Source organism: Eriocheir sinensis, chromosome 65, assembly GCF_024679095.1.
Source record: "Eriocheir sinensis breed Jianghai 21 chromosome 65, ASM2467909v1, whole genome shotgun sequence".
Lineage (NCBI taxonomy): Eukaryota > Metazoa > Arthropoda > Malacostraca > Decapoda > Varunidae > Eriocheir > Eriocheir sinensis.
Genome location: NC_066573.1, coordinates 3,638,447 through 3,650,932, shown reverse-complemented (window position 1 = coordinate 3,650,932; position 12,486 = coordinate 3,638,447).

Sequence of the window (12,486 nt, the reverse complement as noted above, 5' to 3'; positions counted from 1 at the left end):
TGACGAGGGATGTGTGGTGGAGGAGCTTTTAAGTTGCCGAACTGTTGAGCGTCTATGTGGTGGGCAAGTTGTGTTTAGGCCCGTTTGAAGATGAACTCCTCACATAACAGGCTTGGGATGGGGGTGATGGCAATGGGTGGCAAGTCAGAGAGTGATTGGGGGCTGGAAGCCTTTGGGATGGGAGTGACAAATGCTGTCTTCCATTGGGCGGGACACCGGCTCTGTTGGATGGAGGCGTTGATGATGGAGCAGAGGGGCGTGGCTAGTTCGGCGGCAAAGTCTGTGTGTGTGTGTGTGTGTGTGTGTGTGTGCTGGTGTCCATGTATCAGTGTCTGTGAACACGCAAGTTTTGGCCGGACTTCCGTCTTGGCCTGGCAGCAGCGACGCGTCTCCACAATACACGGGAACTTTGGGAACACTCACCGGGACTCTAACAAAGCGAAGCCCTCATTACCACGGGAAATCCAGCGTGGCGGCGCCTTAATTTATCGAGGGGCTCATTAGGTAGGCGAGGCGAGGCAGGGACGGCGGCAACCAAGAGGCAGACAGGCAGGTATGTGTCCTTTTGCGTAATGCGGGAATGGAATGGAGTATGGAAGGAAAGTGAGGGATAGGTGGAGTGAAAGAGGGAATTAAGGAAATGGTGTGGTGAGTGTTTCTGAATGAAGTAGAAGGTAGATGGTGGTAGTGTGAAGACTGGGTGGAGTTGGGAAAGGGTTAGTGAATGGAGTGGAAAGATACGGAGGGTATGAATGTGGAAGGTTGAGCGTGGTGGATGTAGAGTCCGTGGTATAGTGAGGAAAGAAAGATGGAGGGATGGAGGAAAAGTGGTGGTGTCTGTTGTTGAAGATGAAGGGATGGGTAGGAAGTGGCGGTGTGTCGGTGTTGTGAATGTGGAGCAGAGAGAAAAGGAAGGTGGAGGGTTGGGTGGAAAGTGGCAGTGTCTTGGCTGTCATGGTTGGAGAAAAGTGGGAGAGGAGAGGTGGAAAGATAACAGGGAAGTGCTGGTATGACAGTGTTATGAATGGAAAGAAGAGACAGATGGAAGGAGGGAGCTGGTTTGGTGCTGGTGTTAGGGGTGTGATGGAATGGAAGGAGCTGTGGAAGGAGGAGGATGGAAGGAAGATGATAACTGGCGTTCTGGGGATGATGTGAAGGTGTTGCCGTGTGGGCGTGGAGGCGAGACATTCCCTGCCACACAGACTAACGCCTCGGTGCTCTAAATCAGGACACCTCTCCTCCCGCAATTGACTTCTCTTTCGGCCACCTCTCTTGATTATTTTTTGTAGGAGCAGCAAGTAGCGGGCTTTTTTATTATTGTATCCTTTTTTTGTGCCCTTGAGCTGTCTCCTTTATTGTAGAAAAAAAATTGTATTTCCGCTCAGCCAGTTTCAATCTGCTTCTTTTTTTTCAGCGGTGGCAGACTTTTCTCTTTTCTTTATTCCGTAGCGTCCATGTACAGCTACTTAACCTTGAGTCTGTTTCACTTCATTTGTCCACCAACACCCCACGTCACCTCCTCCCCCCCTGGCACTCTCCCACCCTCACCACCTTCCTCCTTATGACTCTCCCACCCTCATCCCTTTCCTTGGCTCCACCACCCGTATCATCTCACCCTCTCCCTCCCTGATACATTCCTTCTTCGCCACCTTCCCATCTCCTTCCCCCGTCCCTCACCATGCACCTCCCTACCCATGACTCTGCCACTCTTACCACCTCGCTCTCTCCCTCCCTGCCACCTTCCCTCCTCGTCGCCTCTTCACCTCCCTCCCCATCACCCTCACCGCCCCCCCACCCACGACTCCGCCATATTACATCTTGACGTGTCTGAGACCCCGCGGTCGCCCCTCAAGTTCCTGTTTCAGCCCCGCCGACTGTATTTCGAGGGCAAACAGAAGGCACCATTGAGGGGTGTGCGGCGGGCACCCCTGCGTGGGGCGCCGCAGGGCAGGCCGCCTCATCAGTACACGGGGAGCCGCTGTAATCAAGGGCTGAAGGTGGCACGTGCGGCTGTGTCAACACACCCACTGAAGGGGCAGCTGCACCTGGCCACCGAGGAGGAGGAGGAGGAGGAGGAGGAGAAGGAGAAGGAGAAGGAGAAGGTAAAGGAGGAGGAGAAGGAAGAGGAGGAGGAAAATGAAGAGGAACACAAAAAAACACAAAGGAAGAACAAACAACAGCAGACCTGATGGTCCTTACGAGACTGTTTGTGACACGCAGAGGCGAAGGCTCCTCCCCACCCCCCCCATCCCTCCAGCCATAGGTGGCAGGAAAGGAAAAAGAACCATGCAGCATGGAAAAACTGCATGGAAATTATGTAGGAAAGAGGAAGGAACTACCATTACTGCTACCACCAATCGGGCGATAAAAACGGACAAGGACACCAGTATTCGAAAGAACTTAACGTTATTACGACAATGAGTAATATCTTAGTTGCTGGTTGGATTCGAAATACTTGTCTAATCTATTCTGGAAGGCCGTAACTGTTGTACTATCAACGACATCACAGGGTAGAGAATTCCAAACATTAACGACTAGATTGAAGAAGTGTTTGGCTTCGTGCGACGAGAATCTTTTACCACTTATCTTGAAATTATTTCTTGTTCTATTTAATCTATCAATTGTAATCTTGCGCATTAATATCACTGAATCCTTTAAACATTTTAAACACTTTTATTAGATCGCCTCGCATTCTTCGTTTTGATAGGCTGAATAAATTTACTTCCTTAAGCCTTTCTTCATATGATGAATTTCTCAATCTAGGAATCATTTTTGCTATTCTCCGTTGAACCCGGTCAAACTTTTCTACTTCCCTTCTGTAATAGGGAGACCTAAACTGTACACAGTACTCTAGATGGGGTCGAACCAGCGAATTATGCAGTTTTAATATTACTTTTTCAGGTTTAATTTAAAGACTCGTCCGACGAAGCCAACCAACTTGTTTGCGGTTTTAACTACCTCTGAACAATGCTGACGGCTTTAAATCGCTTGATATTGTGATTCCAAGATCCTTTTCTTTATTTACTGCAGAAAGTTGTTGGCCATTCATTACGTACCGAGCGCCATTGTTATTGTTTCCGATGTGTAACACTTTACATTTGTCAACGTTAAATTTAATTTGCCGTTGACTGGCCCAACGTGCAAGTCGATCTAGATCTGATTGTAATGCTTCTTCGTCGAGTGTCGTAGGTACTTTACTAGCGATTTTTGTAATCAGCAAATTTTGATATTTTGTAAGTAAGCCCATCATCCATATCATTAACATAAATTAAGAAGAGCATTGGACTAAACATTGAGAAGGAGAAGGAGGAGAAGGAAGAGGAAGAGGAGGGGGAGGAGAAAGAGGAGGATTGCCACCAGAGATGGGGAAAAGACTAGGAAGAGAGGGATAAAGTAGCATAGGAAGAATAGGAACTCAAAAAGGATGAAAAGGAAGAGGAGGAAAAGAAGAACGAGGAGATACATGCATCATGGAAATAAGAACAGTAGAAAAGAGATCATCGCATTGAAAGGAAAGTAACTAGAGGATTAACAGGAGCTGGAGAAAGAGGAGAAGGAGGAGGGGGATGAGAAACAAGAAGAAAGATGAGGAAAACCAAAGGAAAATAAGCAACAAGGAGGAAGCCAAAGGAGGGGAGAAAAATATATGAAAGCAACAACAACAAGACTACTGGCGGATGAATTTTCCCTCCTAAGACTCGAGGGGGATAAAGGGCGGATGGCTGTTATTGTATGGGATGGCTTGTAGGGGGAAGCGTCCTTGATGTGCAAATGTAGAGTGCTCGAGAGGGTGATTGTGCTGCTGCAGGGGGCGTGGGCGGGGCGTGCTGGAGTGGAGGGGAGGCGCACATTGACTAGAGGTCGAGGAGGTGTATGGGAAAGGAATACCTGAGACGCGGAGCACATCTGGGCTACTGAATGATGAGACGCAGGTAAAGTGCATGTCAGGGGTACGGGGGATATGTTAGCGTGTGTGAACAACGTAGCGGCATGGAGGGTATGGTACGGGATTAACGACTGGAGAGGAAGGGAAAGGATAAGGTAAGGAGGTGCAAGGGATATGTGGAAATTGCTCGACGACAGGGGAGGCAGGGGACGTATGGCTGGGGTGTAATGAGGAATTCTTGAGGGTGGCTGGACTTTATGGTGACAGGGAATACAGGGAAAAGCCAAGGGAGTGAATAGGTAGGACAGCATATTGACAGGGAAGGCAGAGGAAGGTTTTATGAGAGTAGTGCTAGGAATCAGTAACGGAAATGGACTGCGTGTTGACAGAGAGGGCAGGGCAGGTATGAGGGAAAGTGTTACCAAGGATTCGTAATGGAACTTTGACAACTCTGTAACAATGGAGGCAGGGGATGTATATGTTAAGGGTTGCCAGGGGCCCGTGAGAGCATGTGGACTACCTATCGGCAGGGTCGCAGGAGAGAGAGAGAGAGAGAGAGAGAGAGAGAGAGAGAGAGAGAGCTTGCTCCGAAAACGTTTAGCCTTATTTTTAATTCCGTTTCTGTTACCCCACCTCTCTCTCTCTCTCTCTCTCTCTCTCTCTCTCCGTCGCACACGAAAATATATCGTTAACTTCAGTCCTTCTTGATGACATGAGTACTTGTTAAGTGGCGCGTGATTCAATATATATTATTTTTCAAGCTCCGTAGCGGAAGAATATTTAAATAAACATCGGACAGGTCATGGGTAGGTATTTCTTTCTATTTTTGCAATAATACCCTTGTGGAGTAACTGGTATTTATTTTTCATTACCTTTTCTTTCCAACGTCCATTTCCGTCTTGGACATATCTGTTTCATACTTTTCCTTTATTCCACAGCTTCGATCCCTCTTTGACTCCTTTTCTTCGTACTTCCTACTCTTCCTTATCGGGCATGTACTTCCCTCCCTTCTCTCTGCCCTCCTCTCCATTCTTGGCTGCTGCCTCCGGTCCGTTTATCCAATCCCTCTCCACTGCCTCTCCCTCCTCCTATCACTTGCTCTTTCCTCCCTTTCCATGAATCTCATTTTTTTCTGCCTCTCTTCCTTCAGCTTTATTTTCCCTCGTTATGGCTAAGCGGCAGACTGTCTACTATCTAATAACCCTTCCGTCCGCACTCAACCTTCATTTCCCTCAATAGTACATTTCCTCTCATCCATTCTCTTTCTTCTCTTTTTCTTCAGTATTTTAATACTTGCAGATCTCTATTCCATCCATCATTATATTTAATGACGTTGAGAAAAGTATTTTCATTATGCACAACGGATACAAACACCCAAAGAAATCTAATTATATTTGATTAATAACTTATTATTCAACTCATGAAAGAGCCTCTTGAGGGTGTTTTTTTTTATAACCCGGGGCAGCTGGTTCCGGCACTTGGGTCCTCTAATTATATCGCTTTGTTCTGCATGAGTGGTTCTGTATAACGGAATCTAAGAGTATGAGAGAGAGAGAGAGAGAGAGAGAGAGAGAGAGAGAGAGAGAGAGAGAGAGAGAGAGAGAGAGAGAGAGAGAGAGAGAGAGAGTATGAGAGTATGAGAGAGAGAGAGTATGAGAGTATGAGAGAGAGAGAGAGAGAGAGAGAGAGAGAGAGAGAGAGAGATAACAGGCTGTCAAGACAGCAAAACGGAGTAAGGTTGTTTTTTTTCCCTCCCATCCAAAGCACGAAACGTTTAGCCGCTGAAGTCAGAGACAAAAGAGAGCGAACGCCGGCAATGCATCAGAGAGAATGGGAGCGTTACGTCATGCGAGCAGTGCCAGCGAGGGATAAAAACGGCCCGACGTAACGGTGCAGGCAGCGAGAGAAAGACGTGTTCCTCATTTGGTGCTTGATTTACAGTCGTTGTCTGATGGGGAACCGGACACACACACACACACACACACACACACACACACACACACACACACACACACACACACACACACACCGAAGATCAGCCTAAGTATTTGTTTGCTATCTCGGGATATTGGGTTACGAGGAGTAGAAGGTGGAAGAGGAGGATGGGAAGCAGGGAAGTGCAGGTAGAAAAGGAAGAGGAAGGGAAGGAGGCAGGCATGTGAGTGGAATATTTGGCATGCAGGAAGGCGTCGAGGGGCCGGGAATGTACTACAAGGAGTGGAGGAAGGTGGTGAGAGTGAGGGTGAAATGAGGATCAGTGAGGCTCAAAGAGACAAGAGGTTTATGGCACTTGAAGGTCAAAGTCGCTGCTGGAGGCAAGGGTCCCAGGGAAGGGGGCTTCAGAAGGGTAAAAGATTGGTAATAGGGGGACGAGGGGCTACAGCGCATCCAGTGGTCAAAGGTTGGCGAGGAGGGGGGCACAGAAGGTCAAAGGAAGGGTCACTTAAGGAGTAGAGAGGGTGGGAGTGGTGAGATGAAGAGGAGAGTTCACACAAGGTCCATAGAAGGGCTAGGAGGGAGGAGGCAGAATCACGGTGGGCCCGGACTGAGGCAATTAACTGACTCGATCACACGGAAATGCGACGGGGATGCAGGGCCACCAATTCTCAGGGACGCGTCGCTATATTACTCCACGAGGCAATACCTGCAGAGGTGTGTGGCGCTGGCCGTGCCCTCCCCTGCCCCTGCCTCCACCTCCCTTGCCTCCCTCCATCCACCAGTCCCGCTCTCACCTTCCTCCCTCCAAGCACCTCCCTTCTTTCCCCTCTCTGTACCTTCCTTCCACTGCCTCCACCTCCCTTACCTCCCTCCATCCACCAGTCCCGCTCTCACCTGCCTCCCTCCAAGCACCTCCCTTCCTTCCCCTCTCTGTACCTTCCTTCCACTGCCTCCACCTCCCTCGCCTAAGGTTCGTCCCTACCTGCATCTTCTTCCATCTTTCTCGCTCTGTTATTACGTATTATGAGGCTCACCTTCTCCCCTCTGTGTCCCGTGATAGCTTCTTCCTCCGTCTCCCCCTCCTCCTCCTCTTCATATTTTTCTTTTTGTTCTTGTTATTTTGCCTTCTCTTATCTCTCCCCCCCTCCCTCCTCCCCCGCCAAGTCCGTATATAATGGTATCCGCATAGGTCCCCTAGTGATACTAGGGGATAAATCTTTGAGGAAACATGGAAACATGGAAACATGGAAATGCAGGCAACAGAAAGCCTATTGGCTCATTACGAGGTCGCCCGCTTGGGTGATTTAATCTGCTCGACCGCCACTTGGGGCTTGGTGAGCAGATGAAAGCACCTCGATATTGAGGAGCAGATGGAAGCCCCTCGTTATTCAGTTTACTCCTGACGCAGCGAAATGACGGTCGATTCTATATTTGAAGGAGTTGATGGTATTCGCATTTACTACTTCTGAGGGAAGATTGTTCCAGTGGCGGATGACTCGGTTTGAAAAGAAACTCCTTCCCATGTCTGTGTTACATCGACTCGACTGAATGGGTAAACCGTTATTTCTAGTTCTTGAGTTGGTTTGCAGTTCAAAGAATTTGTAGTAATCGACGTTATTGAACTTTTTTAGATACTTGAAGACTTGAATCATATCCCCTCGTAGGCGTCTTTTCTCCAATGTAAAGAGATTGAGTCGCTTGAGCCGTTCCTCGTACGGTTGAGCCCTGAAGGTTGGAATCATCTTTGTGGCGCGTCGTTGAATCCTTTCCAGTAAAGCAATGTCCTTTCTGTAATTGGGAGACCAGAACTGCACTGAATACTCGAGGTGCGGTCTTACCATGGAATTATACAAGGATAGCATCACGTCTGGTGTTTTACACTCGAAGTTCCTCGCTATGAACCCGAGCATAATGTTGGCCTTGTTGTATGCTTTTTTACAGTGATTCGCGTGTTTCAGGTCACTGCTGATAGTGACTCCAAGATCCTTTTCCTCCTGCATCGCTTGCAGAGGTCTCCCATTCATGATGTATGTGGTTACTATTTTTGGACCCTATGTGAATGACATTGCATTTGTGTCCACATTAAAAGACATTTGCCATTTTTCCGACCATTCGATAATGTGATTGAGGTCTTTCTGAATGATTTCGCAGTCGGTCTTTGTGAGGGCATCTCCACCCACCTTGGTGTCATCTGCAAATTTCGATATTGTGGATTTCAGTCCTGATTCTAGGTCATTGATATATATGATAAAGAGGATGGGTCCCAGCACTGACCCTTGAGGCACTCCATTAGTGACTGGTAGCCAATCGGAAGGCTGTCCGTTGAGTAGTACTCGTTGTTTTCTGTCGGTGAGCCAATCTCTTATCCACGCGATCAGATTGGCTCCGATGCCCGCCGAGTGCAGTTTCTTAAGGAGTCGCTCGTGCGGTACCTTGTCGGAGGCTTTCTGAAAGTCCAGGTATATAACATCACTGGGGATGTGGGCATCCCAGTTCTTATATATACCTTGGAAGAAGTCTAATAAATTCGTTAGGCAGGAGCGCTTGTTTCTGAAGCCATGCTGGGTGTCGGAGATTACATTATTGTTTTCTAGAAACTTAACAAGTTTATCTCTAATAATCTTTTCGAGTATTTTTCCTGCCACTGATGTCAAACTTATGGGCCTGTAGTTTAATGCAACACTTTTGTCTCCTTTTTTGAAAATCGGTGTTACGTTCGCCATCTTCCAGTCTTCCGGGACCTTGTTTAGTTGAACTGACCGGTTGAATATGGTAGTGAGTGGTTGAAGTATTTGTTGTTTAAGCTCTTTTAATAACCGCGGGGACAAACTGTCGGGTCCCGTTGACTTGTTCGTGTCGAGTTTGTCCAAGTACTTTTTTACTTCTTGGTCGCATATTGAGTCAATTTCCAGCGGCGTGATCTCACTCGGCGGGCAGGGCTCGGGAATGGTTTCGATGTCCTCGACTGTGAATACGGATGCGAAGTTACTGTTGAGGATTCTGGCCATCTCTTTACTGTCCTGAGTTACAGATCCAGTCTCGTCTGTCAGGGGACCAATATTGGATTTTACTTTCTTTTTCGATCTTATGTACGTGAAGAATTTCTTGGAGTTAGTTTTGATTTCGCGCGCTATATTTGCTTTTCATAGTTGCGTTTGCTACTCCGAATAAGGCTGCGACAAGTTCTGAGGCTGTTGTGGTACTGTGTGCTGGCTTCGGCCGTAGCATTCTCTTTCATCAAATTATAATTCCTTTTTTTTAGGTTTACTGCCCTTTTTATTTCTCTGGTCATCCACGGTGGATCTACGGCCCCATTTACTCGCCTGGATTTCGTAGGCACTGTAGCCTTCTCTACTTGCAACAGCTTATCTTTGAAGACGTTCCACGCGTTGTCGATTGTATTGTCGGTGATGCCAAGTTGGTCCCAGGTCGTAGGGGGAAGCAGTGCACGGGCTAAGTTGAAATTTCCTTTTTTGTAATCTGGTATCACTGATGGATTATCTACGAGTTTGTGACATATGTTGATATTAAAACGGATTAAGTGGTGATCGCACCCATTAAGTTTCTCACCAACTGTACAGTCGCGAATGAGGTCGGGGTCGCTTACTAATACCAGATCCAGCAGATTGTTTTCTCTTGTTGGTTGAGTTACAACTTGAGTGAGGAACGAATCCTCCACCATTTCTAAAAGCCTGTTACCCTCTTGATCTCAAGTCATCAGTCCCCAGTCAATGTTAGGGCAATTAAAGTCCCCAATTATAATTGCTTCCTTGCTTTGTGTTAGAGTGAATCTCTTCGTAGAGGGCAGTGTCATCGGCTGCCTGTTGTTTCGGAGGCCTGTATACGGTTGCAAGTGTTAGTTTCTTGTTATTTGCGGTTATTTCCACATAGACAGAATCGTATTTCTCTGCGTCCTGTTTGTCTATTTTTATGGCAGGGAGTGTACTTTTTACGTAGCAAACTACTCCTCCTCCTTTCTTGTGCTTTCGACTTTTGTGGAAGCTTTCGTACCCAGGGAATGACATTTCGGATTCTAGATGGGTAGAGTTGGTCCAAGTCTCTGTGATGGCTACCACATCTGGTTTCTCTGTTGCAATATACGCCCTAATTTCGTCCTTTTTGGGTATTAAACTACGTGCATTTGTGTACATGATAGAAATGTGGCCGTGACGAGTTGTACCAGTTCGCTTGTCGGAGGCGTGGTTAGTTACACAGTTTCTTGTGAGTCGCACTGACGCTACGGGTTGGTTGATCAAGGGCTGCCTTTGCCCCGTCCTCGCCCGCCGTTTTTTGAAAGGCTTTTCGAAAAGCTTTTCACTGCCTCGTCCAGAAGCCTCCCGAAACGCGCCGATCCAACCTCATTCAGATGTAGTCCATCGTTCCAAAACAAGTCTGGGCGCTCAAGGAAGTGGTGCCAGGCGTTTGTAAACGCCACGCCTTCGTCGTCACAAATTTCCTTCAGACTAGTATTGATGTTGCTCGCTTTGCTGTTGAAGCCTGCGTAAGCGCTGATTCTTGGTAGAGTTCCAGAGACAATGACGTGAGGGGACTTGGTCTTGTAACGCCGAATGACCTGACGGTATTTTGATAGTAGGGCCTGAGTTTGAGTAGACTGAACGTCATTTGTCCCCGCGTGAATCAAAGGAGGAGGAGGTCGTTAAGTCAGTCCCTCGCTCCGCTCCCTCGCTGGCTGTCTCAGCTGAAAACCACCTCACCTTTTACTGCCGATGTGATTTATTTTAGCTCTTTTATTAGAATCAATTATGCATGAATAGATTCGGTGTTGTCGTGCTGTGGATAGAGATTTGTGTGTGTGTGTGTGTGTGTGTGTGTGTGTGAGGGGAGGGCGGTGCAGGGCTGCAGCGTCTACATACAAGTTAATCTGTCGTCGCATGTGTGGTGTTCGTAGTACTGAGACACAGCGGCCACTGCTCCGATTTGCTTGACGTTCAAAATATGAAAGTAATGGCGTGTGTGTCCGAGTGAACGTTCCATACATATTTCTCAGGAGTCACATCGCTAACTGTCCAAATATTATTTTTTTAATATAGATTACATTAATGGCGCTGATATGGCAGCCGCTTTAAATAAAATTTGCCCGCGCCACTAACGGGCTGGGGCCGTCCAGCAGGTCCCGCGGGAGAACTCATTGGCGCTATGGGCAGCGAATAAAAAGATATAAAAATTAGTTGCAACATTGCATAAAAAATCTTGCTATTTTGCGTTGAAGATAAACATGAATACTGTGACGCCTCCTTTGATGACAAAGAGTAGGAAAACAGAAGTTTGTTTTCTAAATATTTGAGTGAAATGTTTCGAAACGCTGATTTACTTGTTTGTTGTTGTATTCCTTCCGTCGCATGACAAATAATGCAACACACACGTCCTGCTGTCCGGTGTGTTTGCTACCTTGCGTGGACACCATAATTGAAAATGTAAATAATTGTCATCGGCACGTTGTCAAATATAAATATTTTCTGCTCCGTGATGCGAGGGAATATACTCCTGGGGACAGATGACTTTTTTTTATGATTTTCTTCCTCATAATACAGCCTGTTATCCGTTTTTATAGATATAATTTAGTTTATGATTTTCTTTTTTCGTTGTGAGCAATTCAATATTTTCAACGTGGAAATTACTTTCATGTTCATGTCTTCTTGAAGCCAAATATTAGACATACAATGGATTTTCTTTTGTACTGTTTACTGCTCCGTGTAGCAGTTGTGTGGCTCCATCACTGCCATTACGCAGGCACACGTGATGGTATAGAGACACGTGACTGTGCCTCTTGTACCTATTGCTGCAGGTACTGGCTCCCGTGACCCATCGCAGCCGGCCAAGCAGACGGGCCTGAGGACGTCGGTAGTGTGAGTTCCTCTTACTCCTTCAGTGTTGTCCATCATCTCTTTCCTGTTTCTTTTATACACCTTTGTAGTTGTCTTGCCGGAGAGCAGCAAGGCTGTTTGCCACAGTGACGGGTGTCGACACTCATGGGGGCGCAAGGTGGGTGGGGCCCATGGCGGGGCCTCGCGTTTGTCGCGGATTTCCGATGGTAGTCAGGTCAGGTGAATATGATTAGCTGGTTCGGTCCGTGTAGGGAATGCGCTGCTTTGATTTATTTCAAGATTATATGCCCTTTCCCTTTATGTTCTGTTCCAGGATTGTAATTCGAAAATATACTAATTCTGGGGCTCAAGAACTAGAGAATTTTTACGTTTTCTTCGTCTATCTCAGCTCTCTTTCGAGTTCACTTTAATGAAAATGAGGTAGTTGAAGGAGTCTGAAATGAATCCAAGAGGAACCATCAGACAGCACTAGTGGTGTAAAAGTTGTCTGAAGCTGATAATGAGCGGACCCTTGCTTCGGCAGGGCAACACTCAACTACATTCTAACATTTATGAGATTGCAGCACCTGGCTCCTGCCCCCACATGTATCAGGGTACTTATGACTTGCTTGTCTGGGAACTTTTCGCATCAGCATCAGTGAAGCTTGTTAATTAATAATATCCCTCGTTAGTCCACGTCCCTTCTCGAGCCGAGACCCGAAGCTGATTTGCCCAACTCGAGCAGCGTGTTTGTTCGACTATTTCCGCGGTGACTCGCAGCCCGTCGCCGCACCGCCTGCCGAGACACGACCACGAAATGACTGCACTGTTCCTTTG